General features: G+C 42.9%; 1 protein-coding gene and 1 pseudogene across 13 annotated transcripts in view; both read left to right on the forward strand.

Annotated features, from left to right (window-relative positions):
• The window catches only part of LOC144506416 (dystrophin-like), a 1,861,003-nt gene that overhangs the window by 1,543,273 nt on the left and 303,479 nt on the right, over positions 1-14,251 (forward strand). The gene's annotated exons all lie outside the window — the stretch shown is intronic.
• LOC144506728 (U2 spliceosomal RNA) lies at positions 10,995-11,208 on the forward strand (annotated as a pseudogene).

The raw sequence follows: 14,251 nt of genomic DNA on the forward strand, positions 1-14,251 counted from the left end.
CCTAAGGTTATATTGCCTGCCCAGTGCCTGGGCGAAAGTGATATGCTCATGGAGATTAAGTTGAAATGGGAAGGGGAGGATACAATTGTCATGGTCCATGTCGAAGCCAGTGACATAGTTAGAACTAGGAATTATGTTCTGCTGGGGGAGTTGAGGATTTGAGATCTAAATTAAAACACCAAACCTCAAATTTAATAATCTCTGGATTGAGTTACATGCCAATTGACAAAGGGTCAAGTAGCTTAAAGAATGCAAATGCAGAACTCAAAAAATGATGTGTAGAGAAGAAGTTTTGATTCATGAGGAACTGACACCAGTACTGGACAAAGAGGGAGCTGTTCCACTGGATTGGGCTGCACTGATGTGGGGATCAGTATCCTGTAACTAAGGCTGTGGCTAAGGCTTTGAAATAGAAGGGAAGGAAGAGTCGGGCAAAGGGAGATGTAAAATTTTAAAGAGAAAAGCTGAAGCAATAGAATGGAGTAGAGCTTTCGGTAAAGACAGAGTGGACCAGGAAGGGACAGAAAGTTTAGCAATAACAGTACATCAGCCAGTAAGGCCCATGCAAATAACAATAGTCAGGAAAATATTGAAGACACTTCATTTGAATGCAGAATGCATCTGTAAATAAGACAAACTAGCAGCACAAATAGAAATAAATGGGTTTTATATAATCACCAGTACAGAGATATGGGCTGGAACTTTCCTGCCGTTTATACCGACAGGATCTTCCGGTCCCAGCAACGGCACACCCATGCCCTGGATTTCACGGGAGCAAGGGTGCATTCTGGGGGAAACATCACTGACAATGGCGTGACCATAAGATTCCAGTGGCAGCCAATGGCGGGACGCCTCCTGCCACCACAAAACACACAACAGGTTGCGCAGTAATTCCTACCATGGTTACAAGGTGACTAAGGTTGGAAAATAAACATTCCAGAGTACACAACATTTTGAAAAGACAGGCAAAACTGAAAAGGAAGAGGAATTGCTTTGATAATAAAGGGTGATCTATGGATAGTGGTAAGAAAGGATCTTGGTTCAGAAGCTGAGGAAGCAGAAGGAGATTAAGGAAATAAAAGCATCAGGAAACACTAGTAAGAGTAGTTTATTGGCCCCTAACAGCAGGTATACTGTTAGACAGAGCATTAAGCAAGAAATAATTATTGCAGAGGCAATGTAATATTTATGGTGGGTTTTAATCTTCATATCAACTGAATAAATAAAATGGGCAAAGGTATTCTCTTGTGCAGTGCAGTCCAGTCATAACAGTTTCCTGGGCCATTATATTATAGAACCAACAGGGATAAAACTATTTTAGATTTAATATTGTATAATGAACAAAGAACGAAGAAAATTACAGCACAGGAACAGGCCCTTCAGCCCTCCAAGCCTGCACTGACCATGCTGCCCGACTTAACTAAACCCCCCTACCCTTCCGGGGACCATATCCCTCTGTTCCCATCCTATTCATGTATTTGTCAAGACGCCCCTTAAAAGTCACTACTGTATCCATTTCCACTACCTCCCCCGGCAGCGATTTCCAGGCTCCCACCACCCTCTGCGTAAAAAATCTGCTTTGTACATCTCCTTTAAACCTTGCCCCTCACACCTTAAACCTATGCCCCCTAGTAATTGACTCTTCCACTCTGGGAAAAAGCTTCTGACTATTCACTCTGTCCATGCCTCTCATAATCTTGTAGACTTCTATCAGATCGCCCCTCTGTTGTTCCAGTTAGAACAAACCAAGTTCCTCCAATCTCTCCTCATAGCTAATGCCCTCCATACCAGGCAACTTTCTGGTAAATCTTTTCTGTACCCTCTCCAAAGCCTCCACATCCTTCTGGTGACCAGAATTGAACACTATATTCCAAGTGCGGCCTAACCAAGGTTCTATAAATCTGCAACATGACTTGCCAATTTTTAAACTCAGTGCCCCGGCCAGTGAAGGTAAGCACGCCGTATGCCTTCTTGACTACCTTCTCCACCTGTATTGCCACTTTCAGTGACCTGTGTACCTGTACACCCAGATCCCTTTGCCTATCAATACTCTTAAGGGTTCTGTCATTTACTGTATATTTCCTATCTGTATTAGACCTTCCAAAATGCATTACCTCACATTTGTCCGGATTAAACTCCATCTGCCATCTCTCCGCCCAAGTCTCCAACTGATCTATATCCTGTTGTTTCCTCCGATGGTCCTCATCGCTGTCCGCAAATCCACCAACCTTTGTGTCGTCAGCAAACTTACTAATCAATCTAGTTACATTTTCCTCCAAATCATTTATATATATATTACAAACAGCATAGGTCCCAGCACTGATCCCTGAGGATCACAGCACTCCATTCAGAAACGCACCCTTCCACTGCTAGCCTCTGTCTTCTTTGACCGAGCCAGTTTTGTATCCACCTTGCCAGCTCACCTCCAATCCCATGCGACTTCACCTTCTGCACCAGTCTGCCATGAGGGACCTTGTCAAAGGCCTTACTGAAGTCCATGTAGACAACATCCACTGCCCTACCCTCATCAATCATCTTTGTTACTTCCTCGAAAAACTCGACCAAGTTAGTGAGACACGAGCTCCCCTTCACAAAACCATGTTGCCTCTCACTAATACGTCCACTTATTTCCAAGTGAGAATAAATCCTGTCTCAAAGAATCCTCTCCAATAATTTCCCTACCACCAGCCTATAATTACCTGGATTATTCTTGCTACCCTTCTTAAACAAAGAAACAACATTGGCTATTCTCCAATCCTCTGAGACCTCCCCTGTACAGTAAGAAGTCTTACAACGCCAGGTTAAAGTCCAACAGGTTTATTTGGTAGCACAAGCCCCAAGCTTTTGGAGCGCTACTCCTTCATCAGGTGAGTGGGAGTTCTGTTCACAAACAGGGCATATAAAGACAATTTTGTAAATTGAGTTTGTACCTTTATATGCCCTGTTTGTGAACAGAGCTTCCACTCACCTGATGAAGGGGCAGCGCTCCGAAAGCTTGTGGCTTGTGCTACCAATAAACCTGTTGGACTTTAACCTGGTGTTGTGAGACTTCTTACTGTGCTTACCCCAGTCCAACGCCGGCATCTCCACATTATGACCTCCCCTGTAGCCAGCGAGGATACAAAGATTTCTCTCAAGGCTCCAGCAGTTTCCTCCTTTGCCTCTCTCAGTATTCTGGGGTATATCCCATCAGGCCCTGGGGACTTGTCTACCTTAATGTTTCTCAAGAACCCCAATACCACCTCCTTTTTGATCTCAACATGACTCAAACTATCTACACACCCTTTTCCAGACTCATCATCCAAGTAATGTAGAAATAATGTTAATTATTAAAGGATCCTCTAGGAAAATGTTATCATAATACAATTGCATTTCTTATTAAATTTGAGAGAAACACAAATCCAAAACAAGAATATTAAACTTAAACAAAGCCAATTACATTGATATGTGGGGAGAACTGACTATGGTTGATTGGGTAATTGGACAAGGTTGATTGGAATCTAGACAAAAGGTATAGCTGTAAATGAAAAGTGGAAATTATATAAATATACAATTAAAATTATTCAACAATATAGATGTCATCATAAACAACAAAAACTGAAAGATAAAGATTAATCCACAGTTTATTAGGAAAATTAAGGAGAGTACTTGATTAAACAAAGAGATTGATAATATTACTCAGAATAGTAGTAAACCTGAGGATTGGGAGAGTTTTAGAAACCAGCAAAGGGCAACCAAAATTTTTCATCAAAAGGGACAAAGTGAAATAAGAGAATCCGATAGCCAGGAATGTAAAAATGCATTGTAAGTGCTTTTTACTGTTATAATATAGCAGGTGGTAATTGCCAATTGATCAAATCCTGAGGGGGACTATGACAATTTCCAATTTTGTATTTTTATTTGGAAAAGGTATGTGTACTGAAGTCAGAAGCAAAGATTCCAATACCACTTTTCAAAATTTTAAATATTAAATTAAAACATTTATTTTACAAAATTAAAGAAAACTTAAACACACAATGTTATAGTTACACTGTTAAATTTAGTCTTACAACATTCCCAAAAAGCTTGATTAGATTCACAAATCAACACACTTTTCCCGGCAGCAATCTCTGTAGTTTCTTAATCCATACAAATTCTACTAATATGATGACAAAGTACCCACTGTTGCTTTTGGGGGTGTGGGGGGGGGGGGGGGGGCGGTATTTCACAAGGCTTCTTTCACCCTCTCACTTGACTATGGAAATCCATGGCTTGTAACAAAACCTTGCTTTCTGGAACAAACAAACATTTCTTTGGGGTGGCTAGAGGCAAAGTTCTTCACAAGTCTGGCCAAGCACACTCTTCAAGATATCATGTGGCCACTCCTCTTGTACAATCTTCCCTTAAGTATGATTTTTCTCCTTCATCTTTGAATCCATTGTTCTTAGCTTTCTTTGGAAGTTACCTTCCCAGAATATTTTTAAAAACCATGTGTTTATGGTCATTACTTTTGGGGAAAATAAATTCAATAACATTGCTTCATTCATTTATTATCCTTGCCTGCTGTAAACCTTCCTTTATTTCTTGTTGAAATTCAACAAATAAACACAAACATCTTATTTATTTCCTCATGCCGATTTCCATCCATGTTGTTTAGTTGTGTCCCATCTGAGCTTTGGTCATCTCCACTTCAAATGCCTGCTTTTACATGATGATGTAAACCTTGCAGTCTGTCTTCAATTTAATTGAACTAGTCTCACACACGTACAAATAGCCCCCACACACCTGCTTCACAGTACTATTGGAAACAATTATATTTCTTTACATTGCCAATACATAAAGAAGAGGGTAGCTGAAGTAGCTGGTAATCATAGAATTGTAGAATCCCTACAATGCAGAAGGAGGCCATCCAGCCCATCGACCACTATCCCATCCAGGCCCTATTCCCTTAACCCCTCGTATTTACCTTGCTAACCCCCTTGACACTAGGTTTAATTTTAGCATGGCCAATCGACCTAACCCTATGCAATAAGGAGAAGGGATAATCGGCTGGAGAGTCACCTGCATTAAATAGCACTCGGTGTTGGCAAGTGGGTGATGACTACTGCATGGATCCTCACTGGCTTGATGAGAGAAACCAATGTTGCCTTCAGTGCAGAAGAAGTACCTGTCATTGCCAACCAGCTCTTCCACCTGCTTCCCAAAGTGGTTGAGTGGCCTGAGCTCAGGAATCCCCTCTCCAGTCTGGAATTGCTCCCCCTTATTGTGGTTGATCTTGTCCTATATAAAGACAGATGGATAGACTGTGAGCAAGATCAGATGATAAGCATGCATACCTTGTGTGTGTGCTGAGTGGACCTATGAGAGGACTGAAGATGCAATTTGTGACATCCTGCACAAGAGATGAAGATATCAAAGTGTGTGCGAGAGAAGCAATGGTGATGTCCTTTCTGCTGGCTGTGCGAGAGATTCCTGTGCACTGAAACCCATTGAATGCCTGATGGCCTAATGAGAGTGTGCATTGACAGTGAGAAAAAGGTTCATTTACTCTGGTGGGGCAGATGAGATCATTCATCCTTTTTCAGCACTGGAGGGGGCAGTTCTCTTCTGGGATCCCCTGGTGCTTTCCTCCCTGGCAACCTCCTCCCAAGCCTGCGTGGTGAGGTTGGTGAACCTCCAGCTCCATTCATGGAGGCAGAGGACTTGTCCCTGGTTCTGAACTGTCTGGAGGAGACTCCACGCACCTATCGCTGAACTTCAGGGCAGTGGACTTGTTTCCTTTTGGGGGCCATCACTTGCCACAACAAGTCTTGGGCTGCAGAGAATGAATGTGTGTGCAGGTGCAATTTAAATATGGCAGCCATATCTTGAATCCAATGTGGTAATGGCAGGGTGGATGAACTCTAGCCCATCCCCTGCCAGTAGATTTATCAAGCTCCTGATTTATGCAGTAATAATGAAGTGAAAAGCAGATGACCTGGCACAGCAATCTGCCCTGCCAACCTGCAGGAGTCACGTTGACTTTTCCGTCCGACACCGCACTTAGTGTCTGGACTGGAAAATTCTGTCCTTTAAGTTCTTGATTCTTATAAGTCCTGTGGTTACCCTCTGGACTAGACAAAATATTTGTTCAGCCTCTCTGCCACTTCCTCATTGGAGCGCTGCTCCTGCGTCAGATGGATGGAAATGTGCTCTCAAACAGTGCACAGAGACACAAAATCAAGTTACAGAATACTGATTAGAATGCGAATCCCTACAGCCAACCAGATCTTAAAGATACAGACAATGTTAGGTGGGGGGAGCATTAAGCACAGGTTAAAGAGATGTGTATTGTCTCCAGACAGGACAGCCTGCAAGTCCAGGAGGCAAGCTGTGGGGGTTACTGATAATGTGACATAAATCCAACATCCCGGTTTAGGCCGTCCTCATGTGTGCGGAACTTGGCTATCAGTTTCTGCTCAGCGACTCTGCGCTGTCGTGTGTCGTGAAGGCTGCCTTGAAGAACGCTTACCTGAAGATCCAAGGCTGAATGCCCGTGACTGCTGAAGTGCTCCCCCACAGGAAGAGAAGTCTTGCCTGGTGATTGTCGAGCTGCAGGAAAGGATGTCCCGAGGCATGGTACATTGGGGAAACCATGCCGACGCTACGACAATGGATGAATGAACACCGCTCGACAATCACCAGCGAAGACTGTTCTCTTCCTGTGGGGGAGCACTTCAGCAGTCACGGGCATTCAGCTTCTGATCTTCAGGTAAGCGTTCTCCAAGGCGGCCTACACAACACACGACAGCGCAGGGTCGCTGAGCAGAAACTGATAGCCAAGTTCCGCACACATGAGGACGGCCTAAACCGGGATGTTGGATTTATGTCACATTATCAGTAACCCCCACAGCTTGCCTCCTGGACTTGCTGGCTGTCCTGTCTGGAAACAATACACATCTCTTTAACCTGTGCTTAATGGTCCCCCCACCCACACTGTCTGTATCTTTAAGACCTGGTTGACTGTAGGGATTCGCATTCTAATCAGTATTCTGTAACTTGATTTTGTGTCTCTGTGCACTGTTTGAGAGCACATTTCCACTCCATCTGACGAAGGAGCAGCGCTCCGAAAGCTTATGGTATTTGCTACCAAATAAACCTGTTGGACTTTAACCTGGTGTTGTTAAAACTCTTACTGTGTTCACCCTAGTCCAACGCCGGCATCTCCACATCATGACTTCCTCATTCGCCATGGTAATTTCTCCTGTCTCTGCCTCTAAAAGGCAGCACGGTGGCACAGTGGTTAGCACTACTACCTCACAGCGCCAGGGACCCGGGTTCGATTCCGGCCTTGGGTCACTGTCTGTGTGGAATTTGCACGTTCTCCCCGTGTCCATGTGGGTTTCCTCTGGGTGCTTCAGTTTCCTCCCACAGTCTAAAGATGTGTGGGTTAGGTTGATTAGCCATGTTAAATTGCCCCATAGTGTCAGGGAGCCAAGCAGGGTTATGGGGATAGGGCCTGGATGGGATTAGTGTCGGTGCAGACTCGGTGGGCCAAATGGCCTCCTTCTGCACTGTAGGGATTCTATGATTCATTAAGGTTCATGCTTTTATGAAAGCTGTGATGGAAAATTAAGTATGCCAGTAACAAGTGTGGAGCAACATCATGTCTTGTGACAAACAATGTTGCTTGAGGAGCAATACACAAGGAGCTGCCAGAATAGGATGGTCCTTAGTTCAATAAGGTCACATTGAAATGCTTAAGAGGCTGCTAGGGGACAATATTTGCCAGCTACCATAACCATCTATGAAGATTTAAATAATTAATCTTTCACATTAAGCCTATCTTTGACTGTTGCAATCACTAGAACTATGCACTCTTCAAATTCCGAGCAATCATTATTCCACAATTGCAAAATCGTTAAAGTTTATTTATCAGTCACAAGTAGGCTTACATTCACACTGCAATGAAGTTACTGTGAAATTCCCCTAGTTGCCACACTCCAGTGCCTGTCCGGGTACACTGAGGGAGAATTTAGCATGGTCAATGTACCTAACCAGCACCTCTTTTGAACTGTGGGAGGAAACCAGAGTACCTGGAGGAAACCCACATAGACACAAGGAGAACGTGCAAACTCCACACAGACAGTGACCTAAGCCAAGAATTGAACCCGGGTCCCGGAGCTATGAGGCAGCAGTGCTAACCACTGTGCCACCATGCCAGTTTCCACTCTACTATGAGTAAAGAAATATCATTTTTTCCAATATTGCTGTAAGATACTATGAAGCAAGCTTGTATGGGCCGTGTGTATGTTTGATTGTGTGTGTATCTAATTTAAACTAAAGATAGTCACACTGCAAGGTTTGAATCATCAAAAAAGTTAGGTGTAAAAGGAGGAGTTTGAAGTGGAGATGTGCAAAGCTTGGATGGGATACAAGTAAACATGGATGGAAATTTGCACAAGGAAATAAATAACGTTTGTGTTTCTTTTTTGAATTTCAACAAGTAATAAAAGGAAGGTTTACAACTGACAAGGATCATAAATGAATAAAGCAATGTTATTCAGTTTATTTTCCCAAAAGTAGTGGCCATAAAAACATGAAAAATATTTATATTCTTAGAAAGGTAACTTCCAAAGAAAGTTACAAAAAATGGGTTCAAAGGTGAAAGATAAAACATATATTTAAGGGAGGATTGAAAACCGTAGAAGAGGAGTGGTCTTGTGATATCTTGAAGACAGACTTGTGAAGAACATTGCCTCAAGCCACCCCAAAGAAATGTATGTGTGTTCCAGAAAGCAAGGTTTTGCTGCAATCCTTGGATTTCTGTTGTTGAGTGAGAGGGTCAGAGAAGCTCTGTGACATATTTCCCTTATAACAACAATCGGGGCTCTGCAGTAATATTACTGGTATTTGTATAGATTAAGAATCTATAGGGATTATTGCTTAGAAAGGGGTGAGCCTAATTCGGTAGAAATCTTTTGGGAAATGGTGAGAGACTAAATTTAACAGCATAGTTGTAACCTTATGTGTTTAAGTTTTCTTTTGTCAATAAATGTTTTAATTTAATATTTCAAATTTCCAAAAGTTGTATTGGAATCTTTACACCTGACTTCAGTACACATACCTTTTCATAATAAAAATACAAATTGAAAATTGCGATAGCTTGTCTCCCAAGTTCCCCTTTGTGATTGGGTCAGCCCAGCAATTGCCATCTGCCATACATGTACTTTTAAGAATATTGGACCAAAAGATTCAATACAGTAAAGTTATTAGAACAATCCAAAACTAATCTATGGTTTAATTCTCTTCTTAAAGCCTGATATTTTTTTCTGTTTAAAGTATTTTTACCATTTTCCCCCAATGCAATGGCATTTACCTCATCCACTCACTGCAGTGAAGGATTGTATGTTTAAATAGTCTGTTGCAAAAATAAAATTCTCCTGATCTTTCTCTCTCTCTCATTTCACTGCCAGTTTAAAATTGATGAACCCACATCACTGACTTCCCAGTCAGACGAAATAGTGTTTCCTGATTCACTTTATCAAACCCTCTAAAAATGAGGTGAGGCACCCATCAAAGTAGGACAAGATATCACTACTCTCACTTACATGATGCACCAATATCTCCACTGTCTTTCTGAAACCACTGCATTCCGTGCTTCCTTATAGCAGGAGATAATGCAATGTCCCTTTAAGTTGCTGTTATAACCTATGATTTCCCCATGCCCACCACGCCTAGCAATTGGGCAAGATGTCAATTCGAGATCTTAATTAGACCAGTCATTCATCCACATTATGTAAATGAGCTTGTACCTGTAATCTTGCCTGGCTTCAGTACTGTTTAACTTAAGTGGGTCTTAATTTCACTGCACCTGGCTCCCGCTACTTCTATGCAGGCAAATAATAATGACAGTAGCCCACAACCATTTATTATGTTAGGTAACCAGTTCTGATTAAAATTGTGAAAGTAGATTTAAGTATTATAGGTTAAAGCAAATTATAAGGGCATGCAGATTTAACTTTTTTAAGACCTCACTGAAACCCTTTTTTTAAAAAAGCAGATTGCTCGTTTTGGCAACATCTTCGCAAAACAAGGGAACATGAAAATAATAATATCCTTTGTACTCTTTGTGATCATACTGCATGGCTTGCAAAGCTTCTCCATTTCAATGAGGCACACCAGATGAGACCAGCATATCAAAATGCTTGGATGAAAACTCAATGCTTGTATGGTCAGATTTGTGATATAATCTGTACATTGATTTATTTGGCTTAATAGAAAACGCATCCCACTGACACTTACCAAAGATCAGTGATACAGTATATGGAAATGGAATATTAATGAAATCATGAACTTAAAACTCAGTAGAGCCATATTCTGAGAGAGTCACATAGAAAGCATTGGAAAGACTATTTAAAAATGCATTGTCTGAGAACAATGATGTAGAAAACTAAATTGGAAAGCTGCAATTTTACAGATAGTGAACCAAGACTTGAGTCTTTTATTCAAAGGTGGTGGTGGTAACCAATCAGTCTAAGTGCATCCGGTGTGATGAGAAATGCACCCCCTAACCCCCAAGAATGATTGCAGGTTGGCTGAAAGAGAAGACAGTGTTTTATGTAGCAAACTATGAAAGAGGTCCTCTTGCCCCTTGGTTGTTCACAGCCACTTGTAGTAAGTTCACAGAACACAGTTACATCACAGAGGTGTTGAGCTCATTTAGCTTTGATCCTTTAGATCAAAGCAATCTCCATATTTATGACTTAAATTAAACTATAAATTCATTGCACACCAAAGCTTGAAAGAGAAATCTTGCCTCAGATGAATAACTTTGAAAGAATCTATAAATGAATATGGAGAGGACTGTTCTTTTAATTTGGCAGTTCAGCTATTGCTGCTTTGCCCAAAACTATGTGCCACATTTGACTATGTGCCTTACATTAAGGAAAGGAATCATTGGTGGGTTCTGGAACAGCCATTTAATTATTCAGTGGTCATTTCTCAAGTCATGGCTACCAACAACATTTCTAGTGTTATCTTCTTGGCCTTTTGGCTAACATCAAGTGGGAGTTCAGGTGCAAAGCCTGTTCTTGCCATTTTGGATCTAGCATGCCATTTTTGTGGGAACCGTGAGTTGGATTCAATTTAACTTAAATTGTTTTTTGGAATAAGCAAGGAGTTGGATTAGGGGCTTTGCCCCTCCACTTTGCACATTGGCTTTGTAACTCTGAGAAAGGAATAACATTTTTTTAAAAATAAAAAGTTACTAGTGTTAACTTTTCTCCCCATAATCATTTATAACTTTAATTGTAATTAAATAAAATAATTTATCCTACATTCTATTACCTACAGCAGTCACCTGATACTAATTGACTCATGGGCAAGAATGAGTCCTGCTCCTAGAGGGGCATTGGTCTGAGGAGTTTCATCTATCTGTTCTCAAATCGGTGAGGGGGGAAGGGGGGTCTGCTGCCTTGTGAACAAGCTTTAAATTAATGTATGGGAAAATATGTGGGCATAAGAAAATGCAATTGATGCCACCAAAAACAATGCCACTCTAATTGCAGGGTTTGCCTTTCAAACGTGAGAAATATTGCAAACTGAAGAAACATCAAAATTAATGGCATCTGTACTTCAAGCTGTTCCACAAGTGTGCTGAAAGGGAAGCAATATTAAGGTGTGGTGCTTTTATTCAGAACCAAACTTAAAAAGCTTCCAGAACAAGTAAAAAACACTTTTGAAGAAATGTAAACATTGGGCCTGATTTTATCATCAAGTTGCACCCGTTTTTGGGCACAAAAACTTGATAAAGTCGAGCATGAGGCGAGTAGCTCTATCCGCACCCACCTCCGCACCGGTTCCCCCTTTACCAAGCGCCGAAAGTGGCTGCGGTTGGGACCACGCCTAGTTGGGGGAGGGGTCAGATGGCTCTCTGGTGGGGGGGAGGAAGGTGAGTCAGTTGGCTCTCTGGTGGAGGGGGCAGGGAGGTGAGTCAGATGGCTCTCTGGTGAGGGGAAGGAGGTGGGTCAGAAGGCTCACTGGTGCGGGGGAAGGAAGTGAGTCAGCTGGTTCTCTGGTGGAGGGAAGGAGGCAGGTCAGAAGGCTCTCTGCTCGGGGGGAGGGAGGCAGGTCAGATCGCTCTCTGGTGGAGGGGGAGGGAGGCGGGTCAGATGGCTCTCTGGTGGAGGGAACGAGGCGGGTCAGACAGCTCTCTGGTGGGGGGGAGGGAGGTGGATCAAATGGCTCTCTGACTCAGATCGGAGGGGCAGGGAGAGATGGGGAGGAAGGAGCTGCCACTCTGCGTGTGATCGGTGGGGGGAAAGGGGTTCCGCTGCCTCTCTGCGTATGATTGGGGGGAGCAGGGAGGGAAGGGCCCGCGATAGATCTGGGTGGCGGGGGGGGGGGGATAAGGGAGTCAGTTATGTTGTGGGGGTGGGGCAATGTCTGTCGGGGCCAGAGGGAGGCATTATCCGGCCGGGGAGCGATGTGGCAGAGGAGTGTTTTTCAATTTGTTTTCTGCCCATGCGCAGTTGGAGGTGCCAATCGGAGCTGCAGGGTTTCGGGCACGATAAGCCCCACCCCCAGGCTTCTGCAGCGTGATTCAGAATTGCTGCTATTTTTTCAGGCAGAGTGCGTATGGGGGCGTCTGAGAACGGGTCTAAAGGTCAGATCTGAAACACTCCCAGTTTTAAGCCTGCCCAGAACTTCGAATTAAAATGGTAAAATAGGGCCCATTGTCTCACGCTGTTGTTGAGAACATGAAAGTACCATCCACATTCATGAAGTGCCCCGCTAAAGCTGAGGAATGATTTTCCATTTTTGGACCCTTAGTCAGAGTAACTCACATTGTAGGCGCATGAGAAAATATTTGGCATTAAAGAGCTTGCACCCAATACACAGACTGCCCAACTTTAAATGAGCTGAAAACAGGATAAAATGCAGAATGGCCATTCTATTCTTGATATTCATTATTTCCATACATGCTTGTGCTCTCTATGCCAAGAATGCAACAGCAGAAATTATACCCTTAAATTAGAATTCATTGTTAAATGTATTGATATTGTAGTTCTAACGTTAAGAGAGAGAGAGATGAGCATGTGTCTGACAGGCTGAGTGTGAGGCTGCCCCTGACTCAATGAAATCTAGGGCCTCACTTAAATAGTTTAGACTTGGTCCCAACATCTATGCAATAGCATCTGCTCCAGCTTTAGAACTTGCTCCTTCTATCCCTGGCTGGCACTAGAAAGAAGCCTTTTTCAAGAAGATGTTGAAATGGGTTTGAGATTTGAACAATATCTTCAGAACATAATTGTTGTATTTCACTTAGGTCTTTGGTTGAGAGTCAGAGTCATTGCCTGAGCTGCACTGCCAAAAGCAGTGAGTGGGTGCAAACTGAATGTGAATATCATGTTTCTGTGATTTTATCATTCTCAGTCAGGCACCATTCTAGTCTAGCATGATTCGGGGGCTTCAACTGAGACCTCTGAGCGGGATTGGGAAACTACATGCAGGGATGAAAATGGAACCCAATTCTGGGATTCCCGACTTCATTCCCGGGATTTCCAATTTTCACCAGTGCTGTTTAAGGATGTGGGCTTGTTTGAGCTATGTCTTTTATGCCAAGAATGCACAATGAAGCTTGGCTGAGACCCCAGACACTCATTACAGTACTGAAATAGCTACGCTCCAGGGATTGATAGTTCTGGCTCTCTGATGTATTCTGTCAATCTTGCAATGTTTGTTTATACAGAGGGAGGTTTAAAGTGCTTGAGGTTTCGTCTATTGATACTTTAATGGGTATGGATGTTTGACATTTTTTTGGACTGTAGTAAAAGCAATTTGTATGAATGAATGACTGTTAATTAAAAAAAAAACATCTGTAGCCTTCATTGTTTCTATGCAGAGCGTATAGTGAGTGAATGGGAATGGAAGTGCCATAGTTTTGGAACAGAGAGTGTGAGGGGCCATAGGAGTGGGTGGAGGGCATGTGGTGGCATGGGTGGGGACTATATGGGGGTGAGGAGTGGGGGGGCTGAAGGTTAGAGGGCCTTATTGTATTTTTATTACAATTGGGACAAAGTCCCAAAGCACAGAGGTGGGACTTTTAAACAACCAGCTGTAGCACCTGGTAGGCCCTGCGGCTGCCTCAGAACTTTTTCCAGGGCTGGTAGTCTGACTCCTGTTAACACCCACCCCTTTGGATCGAAAATCCTGTCTTGCCAAGGCGATTGTGCAAAGCTGGGAAATTTCTTAACTCCTGCTACCCACCCTGAAGCTGAAAATCCAGCCC

Source organism: Mustelus asterias, chromosome 17 (assembly GCF_964213995.1).
Source record: "Mustelus asterias chromosome 17, sMusAst1.hap1.1, whole genome shotgun sequence".
NCBI classification, from domain to species: Eukaryota; Metazoa; Chordata; class Chondrichthyes; order Carcharhiniformes; family Triakidae; genus Mustelus; species Mustelus asterias.